The sequence below is a fragment of the Halichoerus grypus genome, chromosome 10, assembly GCF_964656455.1.
Source record: "Halichoerus grypus chromosome 10, mHalGry1.hap1.1, whole genome shotgun sequence".
In the NCBI taxonomy this organism is placed as follows: Eukaryota; Metazoa; Chordata; class Mammalia; order Carnivora; family Phocidae; genus Halichoerus; species Halichoerus grypus.
Genome location: NC_135721.1, coordinates 60,954,023 through 60,966,442, shown reverse-complemented (window position 1 = coordinate 60,966,442; position 12,420 = coordinate 60,954,023). Strand labels below are relative to the sequence as shown.

The following is a 12,420-nucleotide window of genomic DNA, read 5'->3' as shown; positions in this document are numbered from 1 at the left end:
CCAGCCTAGTCATTCATTACAAAATTCTTTTCTTTTCTTTTCTTTCTTTTTTAAAAACAGCTTCTGTTTTTCCTCATTTTTGATGGATCCTACTATAAACTTCAGCTAGAGTGAGTGCAGACGACCATAACATTACTCTCACATAGAGGGTATTTTATTAAGTCCAGCAGTTAAAAATGTACAAAGTTCCTTGTAATAATCCATTCATTCTGTTCTCGCCTGATTCTTGGAGTAAGCCTGCACAATTATTCAAATCCCAGCTTTTAGCTACAGCATACACCTCGCCATGGGGCTATGCCTCTGTAATCTTGCTTTGGTCTTGCATGTCAAATGGAATTAACTCCCATAAGAAATGTGTGCGAAGACAACCCAAAGTGTCTAATCCTGCTGCTGTCTTAAATTTCTGAAACTCTGAGCTGTCATCTTTTTCTATTGCTTTGTTGAAGTTCTCACTTATGCTTCAGTCCATCCAAAGCTGGAGTTTAGGAAAATTTGCATTTTTATATATTTTTTCAGTTATGCTCTCCCTTGGCCTTTTCACATGTTCTCTTTGTAGAAAGATTTTTTTTCCCTTCCTTCAGATTCCAAGACCATTTTATACACAGTGGAATTTCAACGAGAGGTGAATTCACTTTTTTTTTCCCTGGGAGTACACAACTTGAAACGCAGACAACACTAGTTGAAGATTCACAAAGCCAAATCCAAACAGATATGGGCGAGGGTGTGTGTGTGTGTCTGTGTGTCTGCGTACGTCTGTGTGTCTGACTGTGTCTCAGAGTATTGTATGAGAGAGAGGAGAGAAGGAATAATGATATCATTATTACTATACCTTAACCACTCACCTAGCTAATCACAAAAACTAATTCTATCTCGATTGAATCTCAAACTGCATCATCTCCCTCATGAATAAAATTCTTGGTGAAATGAGCTTGGTGAGTCTACTTGTATGTTGTATTAAGAGTAGATTAGCTCGATGAGTAATTTCGTACTCTTCCTTCTCTAGGGGGCATACTGTTTTAAAATCTTGAATGTTGAGGGTGTCCTCTTCCTTCTTTACCATATCCTGAACTCCATTTACCACCTCCTGCTATCCCTAGACGTGAAGAATCTGGAAGAATACTCAGTATCTGCAATGCAAAGCAAGCCCTTAATAAATATGTGTTAAAGTCCTTTGGCTGAGTAAGAACAGCTTGTTCTATTCTTTCTGAGTGACTTATCCTGTTGCCTCAATTTACAAATTATATCATTCAGTCTGGAAATGAAAGCTGCCCAGGTTTTAGTAAACTTTCCTCACAGCCTGTGTGTTCAGTCTGATAATTACACGTGGTACCTATTTTTAAATCACCAGTAATTCAGCATCGTGAGTTTTCCGAGGTGTCTTGACTAAGTGAGGTGTGGAAGGGTGAAATTGTAACTTGGTGTGGTGGATATTTAATAAGTGGTAAACCACAGCATTCTCCATTTGGAAGTTAATTAAGGCCACTAGCTGACCGGGCTTGTGCAGAAAACATGTTCATGGTTTAGCCATGGAAACAGTCACAACAGCGCTCAGCTAAAAATAAATGGCCTTAAGAGACATTTTCACTGATCACTCCCGAATGCTTATTGTTTTCTTAATAAAGGAATTGTCACACTTTTGAGGTAATACCCAGCACTTTCGAGGTAATACCCAGTAGCACCAGCTCCTTCAGGGACTTGGAAGTTTTACTTCTGCCAGGCCAGTAGAAATCAAAGTGAAGAGTGATGTGCGGGGACAGCCGCAGGACCAAATCGTGTTTTTAATGCTGTGTGCAAGAATATCTCTTAGAAGGTAATCATCTGTTCTGTTCTCTTGAATCTCTTTGCCTAGTTAATAATGGCCTTTAATATGTGGATGCAACTAGTTTTGGCACAAGATAAGTGAACTCTCTAGCATCAAGCGGCTTATTTTATCCAAATTGGGTTTGAGTTTGTTGAAGAGCCCTTCTCTAGTGACAGACAATATAATATGAATTATGTTTCTGTGTGCTCATTGTTTCTTCATGATGAAAGTACTGTAATAAGACAATATATTTTACTGTACAATATATTACTTGGGCTAATAGGATTGAAAAAGCACATTAAATGTAAATGTCCTTTCAGCATCTGGATGGTGAAGTTAGATTGTCTTATCAAATATCTTAATGCTGTTCTAGAATTCAGCAATATTTAGGGCAGCTGAAATAGGTGATAGCAACGAATCAGGCAACTGTGATGAGGGTGTAACTAAGGTAAAGTGGTATCGAGGAGGCCAAAGTGACTCTGAGGCTTCGTTAGGCTGCTTGATTTCGAGTTGTTTTTAATGGAACTATAAGGACTCTGTTTTAAATCACTCCGGTAATGGACACACTGTACTCTTGGTCTCTGAATCCTTCCATGTGATTTTAAACTATCTTACGGACATTAGAGTGTATTGGGAGCAGGTACTACACAAATTCATCTGCCTTCCCATCCATCCACACTCCAGTGGGTCTCTCTAGGCACATCTTGAGCAGAATTTCAAGCTCAAATGCCACTTCGTCCTTGGCAGGATTTGATAGAGGAAAAAGTGGCACAATGGGACAAATATTCTTACCACCTTCTGAGATCGGTACCTTGTATGTTGCAGACACCATCGGGTAAGCAAATAGAGATCATATCGTAGTCTGAGAGCCATAAAAATTCAGGTCTAGATTTAAAACATCTTCCTGTTTCTCTTGCCCATATCTACATCAGAATATTCTATACAAAACTGACCTGGAGTTGTCATCCCTACACATTCTCACTTGTGGCTCTTTTTAGCATCAGATGAGCCAGCAAACGTCAGTCTCTGCTGATATCAGTTGAGTTTTTCAGGCTCCATTTTCCTCATTGGCTACTTTACATGAATACGGTTTTGCTGGTTTGTGCCTCCTCCTTCCCACTCTCCTTTCATTTTTGTTATTTGTTCTAATTTAATTTGAAATGCCCAGCATCTGACTGTAATCAGGTGAGGAGGCTCGGGAGACTTCCAGCAAGAGCAGGTCTCCTGAAAAGGGTCTTTTGGACACAACAGAATGAGCCTTTATTTATTATCTCAGGGATAACAAAACCGGGAGAGAGCAAGACGGCGTGGCGGCTGTCCTTTCAAGCGGCAGCAACTTAGTGAAACACTCCTGTCCCTAGGGTGTGAACAGCCCGCCCCTTGGCTCAAAGTCATCCTGCTGTCCCTGGCTGCTGGTTCTCTAGGCCAACAAAAACAAGCATAACAAAACATACAGAGAAAGTGTCAACAGAAACCCCTCTCTTAGAGCCTGGCTTTTGGAAGTAGACTGGATTTGCAGTCCACACAAAGGCTCTGGGCAAGCTTTCATTGGCCATGGTCCATACTTAACACTGCGACTCCTGTCCATGAGGTGGGGCACGTGGCTGATTAGGCACATGTGATCTAGTTCTTCCGTGATTCCCTAAGGAAGAACCTCAGTTTCTCCGTGCACCAAATGAAGATTATTGAAGAGCTGGACTTTGCCAAGAATGATGTGGGCTTAAATTCTAGCTTTATAACCTGTGAAAAGTACCCTCCCTAACCCTCAGTTTCTTCTTTGGTAAACTGGGCACAGCAATATTTCTCTTCCTGATTGTGGCAATCAAATGAAATATAGAGATGTGTTATCATTGAGAAAAATATTAAAATGTTTATACCAGTGTAAAGTTTGGTGCGTAGAGCCCAGGAAACCATGCTGTGAATGTGCTTGAGAAATAGGGAAGCACTACAGAAGGACAAGATATTACCATCCTTAGTAGTAGTATTATCTTCAAAATAGTAGGTCATTTTTCTCCACACCGGAAATGGGTGATGATCCTCATCCCAAAATTCAGGCCTGGATCTACCATATCCAGTGGCTCTTCGGCTCTCTTGCAAAGAGGAGGCAGCTTATGTCTGCTCCTTCACTTCACAGAAATGTTGCAGAACAGCTCAGTTAGAAGGGATGGAAGGCAGCATCCCCCGGGTCCTTCATGCCACAGATATTACAGATAAGCAATTATCTTGGGTATTTAATGTTCATGTGTTGTGAGTTTTCAGGGAGGGTTGAGAAAAAGTCAAAAGTTCATGATAGTCTGTGGTTCAGTTCTTGCAGGAGAGAAGCATGATGAAGTGGGAAACTGACAGCTCTAACCTATCAGACCATAACCAGTGTCCAGCTACATGATCTTTTCAGGATGTGGATATATTAGCTTTTCTGTAGTTAGTAGCCAAATGGATTTTTGGTCAATGCAGGTACTTCATCCTGCCACATAATCTGCCCAAGACTTGTATGTATAAAGAGAGATAATGAGACTCCTTAGGAAACAGGGATAGAACAAAGGAAGGATGAAAAGAAATGATAAAATCTACGACCCAGGCATGTTTGTTCCTTTTATCCCTAGCATTTAACCCAGGGGCTGTTTTTTTTTTTTTTTTTTTTTTTAATGTTTCATGATTGAAAATAATTGTAGAAGACTGTGACCGTGCTGTCTTTTTTTTTTTTTCTTTTTTTAATTTAACACTCCACTCCCTTAAACCTATGCAGAACCTATCACAGTGCCATATACAGAGTGGGCACCCAGTGCTTTGTGGTACCAAAAGAAATTTGCCAGAATATTCCACACTCACCAATAAAGTGGAAGGCCCTGGAGGTGTTGACAACATCTGGATGATGGACAGAATACAGTGGAGTCTGTTTCTGGCAGTCTGTGGACTACATGAACCATTGAGCCTTTTTCCAATGTAAGGGAAGGAGTGGCCGTGTTCTGAAGCCCAGACATCAACCTGAATTGCCTGGCATCTGGGCATTTCCCAGCTGCTTTTGCAACGCACACCCACAAGCCCATCTAGGGGGGTCGGGGGAGTGGAGAAGCAGAAAGTAGAAGCTGTTTAACCCCCATGAGCCTTCGTGTCCTCATCTATAAAATGGGCTAGAGCTTTTGGAGTCCCAGAATTGTAGGAAATGAATGAAATAATGTAGGTTAAACCGTATCCCAGTGTCTGGCTTAGAGGAAGCATTCCACAAAAGGGAGCAATTTTTATTAGGAGGAAGCATATAACTCTTATCTTTGAAAAGAGCCCCTTCTCTCTCCCTGCCTCCTCCTTCAAGCCTTTGAGGCATTTCTGTAGTAATTGGCTGCTGGGGCTTGGCATCTATCTGTAGAGAAGTACATTTTTGTGAAAGGGCTCTGAGGTGGTGGTGTGAGGCATTTATTAGTGATCTAAGGCAACATAAGTTGCCTCTGGTTTTTATTGACGGTTTCTAGCTGGAGGCACAGAAATGCACAGGCACTAAAGGGTGAGTTACTGTTGGTTGCTACTCTCTGGACCAGCAGGGACTTGGCGAGCTCTTGGAGGACAGAGTGTCTTGCATCAATCAACAGTGACCCCTCTGGCTGAATATGTACAGGCATAAAGAGGCTCCTAAATTAGCCTCTGTTCTCCTTAGCTGGATGGAAAGAAGATGAAATGCAATCCCTGGAGTGGGAGGAAATGTGTGGTAGAGGATTGAGCCCTACTCTGGAAATTCAGGCTGACCTCTCCTGCCCAAAACAAATCTGATGTGGTTTTCTTTTCTATGGGCCTATTAAAGCATATATATTTAATAATCTGACATCATGGGAGAAAACAAAGGGAATGGGAGATCCAGGGAGAGAAAGGAGTAGAAGATCCAGGGATAGAAGAGAATGGACAGAGGGAATAATACCCAGAACTACTTGCCTGATGAATGAATTAAAATGGAGCAGGGGTGGCTTAGGACTGACTTCAACATTTTTCCCAAGTGTGTATTGATGAGATGGACTTACCCTCTGGGCAGGCATTTGAGGTGTGGTATTAAGCCAACTGATCAATTTTTAATACCATCTAGAAAATTTTTGTGTGTTTATTAAAAATTTCAGTGAATATTAATTTACCAAAGACTGCTAAAGAGCTGGCTAAACCCCATAAAAGCCAGAAATCATATAAAAGTCACTTTTTGAGGGTACGGTGAGGGTGCTCTAGAAACAATACTCTTATTTCTAAAAAATGTTAACAGATACCCAAGGAGTCTTCTTCTCCCTCCTCTCTAGTTATACTTTCTCCTCTGGTCAAAAAAGGGAGGAAAGAGAACGACTCTCCAGGTAAAAGCACAACTTTGTGCCTCACATTTTCTAGGTTTTTGATATATTTCAGTAGTATTCATTCCAATGCCTGTTTGAGAGCCGTTAGTATTCAGAAAGGCTGGTGAGAAAATAGTAAATCCATGAGCTCAACATTATTTTTGTGTTATGAAATTTCCATTGCTTGCTTTCTATGAGGCATAAGACCAGTATTTTGAACCCTGTCCCAGTTGCATATGTCACAAAACTACATCCAGGGCCATGGAGTCATCCCAGAGACAACCAAGCCAGAAAGTGTGGCTAACTCACCACAAATGCAGCCCTGCTGCTGCCAAAGCGAATTCAGAAGGCTTACTCCACATCTGTTCATGCATACATTGGTCACCACCACACACGCTTGAACTGTGAAGAACTATGAGAAGTATTTCTTTCTCAGAATTACCAGGCCATCTCAGGATTATCTTCCTTGAGGGGCGATAGGTTGTAAATCTCAGAGGATTGTGGTGGTCTGGATAGGATTCCCTTCTTAATAACGATTCATGCTTATGGAGTCCTTAGTAAGGCCAGATGCTGTTCACATCACACTTTCCATATACTGATGCATTTAAATCTCTCAAGAACCCTCTGAAACTGGTCCTGTTATAATCCCCATGTATGATGAGGCGTTTAAGCAAACAGGTTGAGTGATTTCTCCAAGGTCATGTAACTAACAAGTGGTAGAGCTGGGATGTGAATCAGGCTGTCTGACTTCGTGTCATATGCTCTTCACCATTAAAGCATACTTATTCCACCGTAAGCTTGCACAGGGAAACCTGGACAGTGCAAACAGACTCTTTGTCAACAAATTATTCCTCTTTTAATCTGAGGGAGAGGGATGCTAAGGAGATCCAAATTTGGAGAGTATTCTTAGAATTTGTCCTTCTGAGATCTGCAGGTCCTCCCTCTCAAACAAATAAAAAACCCAAATTCAAGAGACAGTTTTCAGATTCAAAGTTGTCCTAATCAGGACTCCCTTCTAGGACCACTCTTAACAATATAGATAAGGAGGTGGCCTCAGGATTCACACAAGGAGAACAATAGCTCTGAGGTACTTTTGACTCTATTGAAGGAGGTCCATTGCTCTTAGCAGCAAACGATACAGAAAAATGTCAGCTTGAAGGTGTGTACCATGTTATCACAGGCCTGGGATTAACTTGTAAAAATTGTGAGCATTCAGGAATGCCACACAGTGACACCATTTACTTCTGTTTGCAAATTAATTCAGGAAGGACCTTTGAAACTTTTGTTATGAAAAGATACAACCTAGTTCCTCCTCTTGTGCCTCCTCCCCCTACCCCCTGACTCCCCTGTCTCCCACCACCAATACCACCATACATTCTTAAAGTCCTTTAAAGTTTTCAAAGTGCTTTCATATACATACTCCATTCTTTATGTCAGGTCAGGGCAAAATTTTATTGCATTTGGCCAAAGGCCATTTTGAAACTTTAAGAGAAAAAAGGACATACAACACGATCTTTGAAATAAAGGGATTACAACAGAGCAAAGTTAAAGTTAGAAAGAATTTATGAGTTTTTTATATATATTTATATGTATGTGTGTATATATGTATATGTGTGTGTGTGTGTGTGTGTGTGTATATATATATATATATATATATATATATGTAACAGACTGACCAAATACTTCATGTGTTTTTTTTAACAGTTGGGGTTTAGACAAAAACAATTAGAAGATGTAAACAGATTATTTAAAAATAGCATTTATCCATCTTTGGTTTTAAACAGTTAATACATGCTCATGACAGAAAAATTGAGGGATGTGAAAGTGAAAAATCAAAAATATAAACATCCATAATCTCATTATGCAGAAAAAAATGATTATATTTAGAGTACAATCCTCTAGTTTTATGTTACACACACACACACACACACACACACACACAATGGAGTTGGAAATTTCTTCATGCTACGCTCAGATACGCAGAAAATAAATGCTGCCCTTTAATTTCTAAAAACTCTGATCTGGTCCGTGTAATTCCACTTCACTGAATGGTAAAAACAACTTATTATCCATTAGCAATATTTCAGTCATTTCTGGTTTGTGGGTCTCCTTTCATTTTAACATTCAATCCATTCAAAGTTATGATGGTTTATATAGAGTCTTCTTTGAAAGACTTAGTCTCTTGAGGAAAATGCTCAGTCTTTCAGATTGTCCTCGTACTCCCCCCTCCTTCCCTTCCTCAAGATGATGTCCTGGTGTCTGAGAAACAAGGCTATAGCTAACACAGACTTCAACCTAGAATGAAATACGAAAAGGCAAAGAAGGCCACTCTTCTGAGATGACTGATGTCAGAGGAACTCCTGACCCCAGCCCAGGGCACATGGCTTGCCAAGCGAGGGTGACACCTTGAAGCACACGTTTGGGCACAGCTTTCCCAACCCTAAGGTACATGCCTGCCGAGGGGCTTGGTCAGAGGCAGAGGAAAGGGGTGCTTGAGTCCTTGTCCTGTGTCTGGTCCTGCAGCTCTCCGTGGCCAGGTCTCTCCTGGGCCTGGCTGCTCTTTGCCCCGCGGGTGTCTACAGCAGGTTTGAATTGGGACCTGCTCTTCTATTGTTTGGTCAGCACTCTCAGGTAACCCGCGGATGCCTCTGACTCACCTCAGTTTTGGTTGATGCTTTTTGAGTCTGTGCTATATAGCGTAGCCAGCCTCAGTCCTGGAAAGTCCTCTTTGAGTGTCTGCTGGGAAGGCACCATGTCCTCCATCACAGGGAGCCCCATGCTCAGCCCATGACGCTCAGCCAGGCCACTCTGAGTTCTGGGTCTTGCTCCTGCTACACGGGAGGTGGGAACAGCTTATAGAATATAAATTCCCCACCTTCCTCTTCCTGCCAAGACAATACCACTGGATTCCTTTTATGTGTGGCCATTCCCCATTGTGCTTCTAATTGAGATGATTTCAACTTCTACCTGAATTAGAACTGTTAAATTAATGGAAGGTCAGAGGAACAAAGGGAGAGGTTTTAAGAAACTTTTGTCGAATTTACAATGTGTGTTCTAACAAGTGGTAGAGCTGGGATGTCTCATCCCAAATTCCCACTTTTTCCTCATGAAGAACTTGAACCTCTTTGGAAGTGTCTTAGTGCTGTACCTCCTGAATCCAGAAGAATTTTCGAGGGAATCATCTGCTTCAGTGCTTTTGGCTTCTGCTTAAGTTTATGTTTGGCATCTAGAACAACTTCTGGTGAAAACTCACAGCATGCTATACAGAAACAATTTTAGCTGAAAGTTTGCATTTCCGCTCAAATTCTCACTTTGTTCTTTTTAAAAATAATTAGTGTTCTTAGCAATTGTTATCGAATTCGAATACTAGCCTTTTGAAACTTATACAGAATGAAACAGCAGAATCTTCAACATTGAGAAGATAAGAGGTTTCCTTCTGGTTAATTAAAGGAGCAAGAATTATGGAACTTTATAGCCATTTAATTATGTCATTAACGTGAGAGTTGGCTAGCAATGGAGGGGAGAGACCGCCTGATCTTTCAGGGCTCTGTCAGGGCTCAGACTGTGACTCACTGCATTTTTGAAAGATTGTTAACTAGATGGGCACATTGGTTAGAAAGATATTTAATAACTTAGTTAAAACGGCATCAATACATATTTTCCTAATAGGTTCTTTTGTTGTTGTTGTTAGAAGTGTTAAACATGGACACTGAATATTGCAAGCTAAAAGTGAAAATTTTCCTTCAGTGTGGTCAACAGTGTAGTTAGGCACACTTCCGGACACGTATGTCAGGTGGAAAAAATAATAATACCTTTGCCATACTGATCCTAGATGGTATTTGTATTTATTTATTTACTTTATAAATCAATATTATTTATTTAATCCTATGTACCAAGGCCTTTGTTTTCCCTCATTTAATCTTCTCAACAAACCTATGAGGTAAGTTTTATTATACCTGTTTTACAAACAATGGCCACTGGGCTCCAGAGACATTAACTAACCTGCCCTACATCCTACAGCTAATGAGTGGGATTCTATCTAGGCATTAATGACTAAAAAACCCTCTTCCCTACCTACTTTGATGCGCTACCTCCCTTCCCTACACTACCCTACCAAATTTGTTATGAAGCTCAAATACATAATCTGATATGCAATTTGATAATACAAAATAGGCATGTAAATACATAAGCTATTGTCAACTAGGCAAATTTTTTTCAAGGTATTTTTTTCCCTCTCAATGTTCAGTTACATTTTGTATCTTTGCACCATTAATAAAAATATATAAAGGAAGACAATGGAAAATAACAATTATTATATGTGTTGATGATTATAAAGAATTAAAGAGAAAAAAGAGGATATAATGGCATCTGCCTATTTGCACCATTTTTTGATTTGCCTTTGGCTTCTGTCAGAAGAATCATAAAATTATTTATAGTTTATGTATTAGAACTTGTGGTTGGGAGGGAATTATCTATGATTTTCCCTTATTTGTATTGCAGTTAATAAAGAAATGTGGTCGAACTCCTATTAATGTTATCCCTTGAAAGCAAGGTTGTCTGGGAAATTATATGCTCTCTGGGAGATATGCTCTCCTACTAAAATTATCTTCTTTGAAAAAGACATACACTTACGTGAGAAATAATTTTTTTCAGGAAGTATTAGAGTAAGATTTGCTATTAGAACATTGAATCCACGTAGCCTTCCAGGATGGTGGGAGTAGAAGTTAGAGCAGAGTGATACAGAGAGAAGGAAAGATAAATATCGTTAAAAGGCTAACTCTTCCATGTCATTGGCACAGTTTCGTTCTGACAGATATGAAAGATTAAAAAATAGAAAGCAGACATAGAACAAACACTTTTGGGGGATATACATTTACTTCACAAATTCAGTTAACTAAACATTTTCCAGCTATCTTCAAAATGCCTTCTGCTAAGTCAGAAAACTTTTAAATTGACCACATAAACTCTTGACCCCTTGGCTTCAGGGCACCTTCTCTTGTCTAATCAATCAACTCACAAGAATTGTTTTTGAGTTTCTGTGAAGTGCTCCAGACTCTGATGATCCTTTGTCCCTTCACACCCTGGTCTTGGCAGACCAAATTCCATCCTGGCTTCTCCTCTATTATACAATTTGGTCTTCTTCTTACATTCTAGACTTTCTTCATTTACTTTTTAATTTCTCTTTACAGACTCCCAGTGCCATTCCAAGAAAAGAAAAATAAAGGCATTTTCAACAAGTGGACAAAACTGCTTCATTCAAGAGATTTTTGCTTTTTTCTCTCCTGGAATAATTGCTGTGTTTTGCTTCCTTGACATTTCATCATGTTCCTTGAGATTGTGGTAAGGTATGTATACTATATGGCAGGAGAGAGTCTTCTAGGACTCTGCAAACTCTTTTTTTTTTTTTTTTCCCCTCTTCCATTATACTAAAGTGTATACCTGGTCATTCCTGTAATTTTCCTTTAGGGATACACTGGTGTTTATTTTCTTGTATGGGGGCCACCCTTCCTATAAGCTTAAGCAAAAATCTGTTTGGGAACATTTCTTTCACATCACTATCTCCCTTCTGTATCTCCTCTTCTATTTCAAATCCCACTCTTTGTTGGTCCCTCAGTATCATCGAGATGCCCTACTTTTGTGTTCTTATGATGTATTGTTCAGTTGTAGCATTTACTTTAAAACAACATCATCCAATTATTTGTCTTCCTTCTCCAATAGACACCTCAGTGGCAAGAACTTTGTCTAACTTATAGCCCCAGGATTTAGCACAGGATATAGTCCGTAGTAGAGGCTGGGTGACAACGGATGGAAAATAGACTGTTCAGTGGAATCACTGCATGAAATGAAGGGTGGGGTGTTTGGGCTAAGGGAAAGGATTGCTAAGGAAGAATAAGAAAGTAACAGGAGTTGATTTGGAGAATACAAAAAGCTAAAAACCAAGTTCTGTTAGTATCTGCAGAGTTCCTCACTTTTCATCTGTGGAAACAGAAGAGAGTACTTTGCTTGACCCACAGGCATAATCTAGCTCCTCCCAAGTTAGAGAATTTCCAGCAGAGTGAAGAATTAAGCACAGGCCTGCATTATTTGCTGATGTCTTAATATCTTCCATAACTAAAAGCCAAGTAGAGTATAAGAAGCTTCTATGAGCTCTGAAAGTCAATTCATTTTAAAATAAATGTATCGAGAGCCCACTTTGTGTTGCAACTATGGATATAAAGACAACTGGGACATTGTCTCATAATAATTCCCTTTTCTCAACCGAATTAGCTGTTCTCATCACTATAGCTGTCTCTATATCAGACATTCATAACACCACTT

General features: G+C 39.9%; 1 long non-coding RNA gene across 19 annotated transcripts in view; it reads left to right on the top strand.

Annotated features, from left to right (window-relative positions):
• LOC118533483 (uncharacterized) overlaps positions 1-12,420 on the top strand; it is a 595,288-nt gene that overhangs the window by 552,312 nt on the left and 30,556 nt on the right. For all 19 annotated transcript variants that reach the window (XR_013441789.1, XR_013441794.1, XR_013441793.1 and 16 more), the window contains one exon: positions 11,292-11,447. This is a non-coding gene — a long non-coding RNA (uncharacterized LOC118533483). The remainder of the gene's footprint in view (positions 1-11,291; positions 11,448-12,420) is intronic.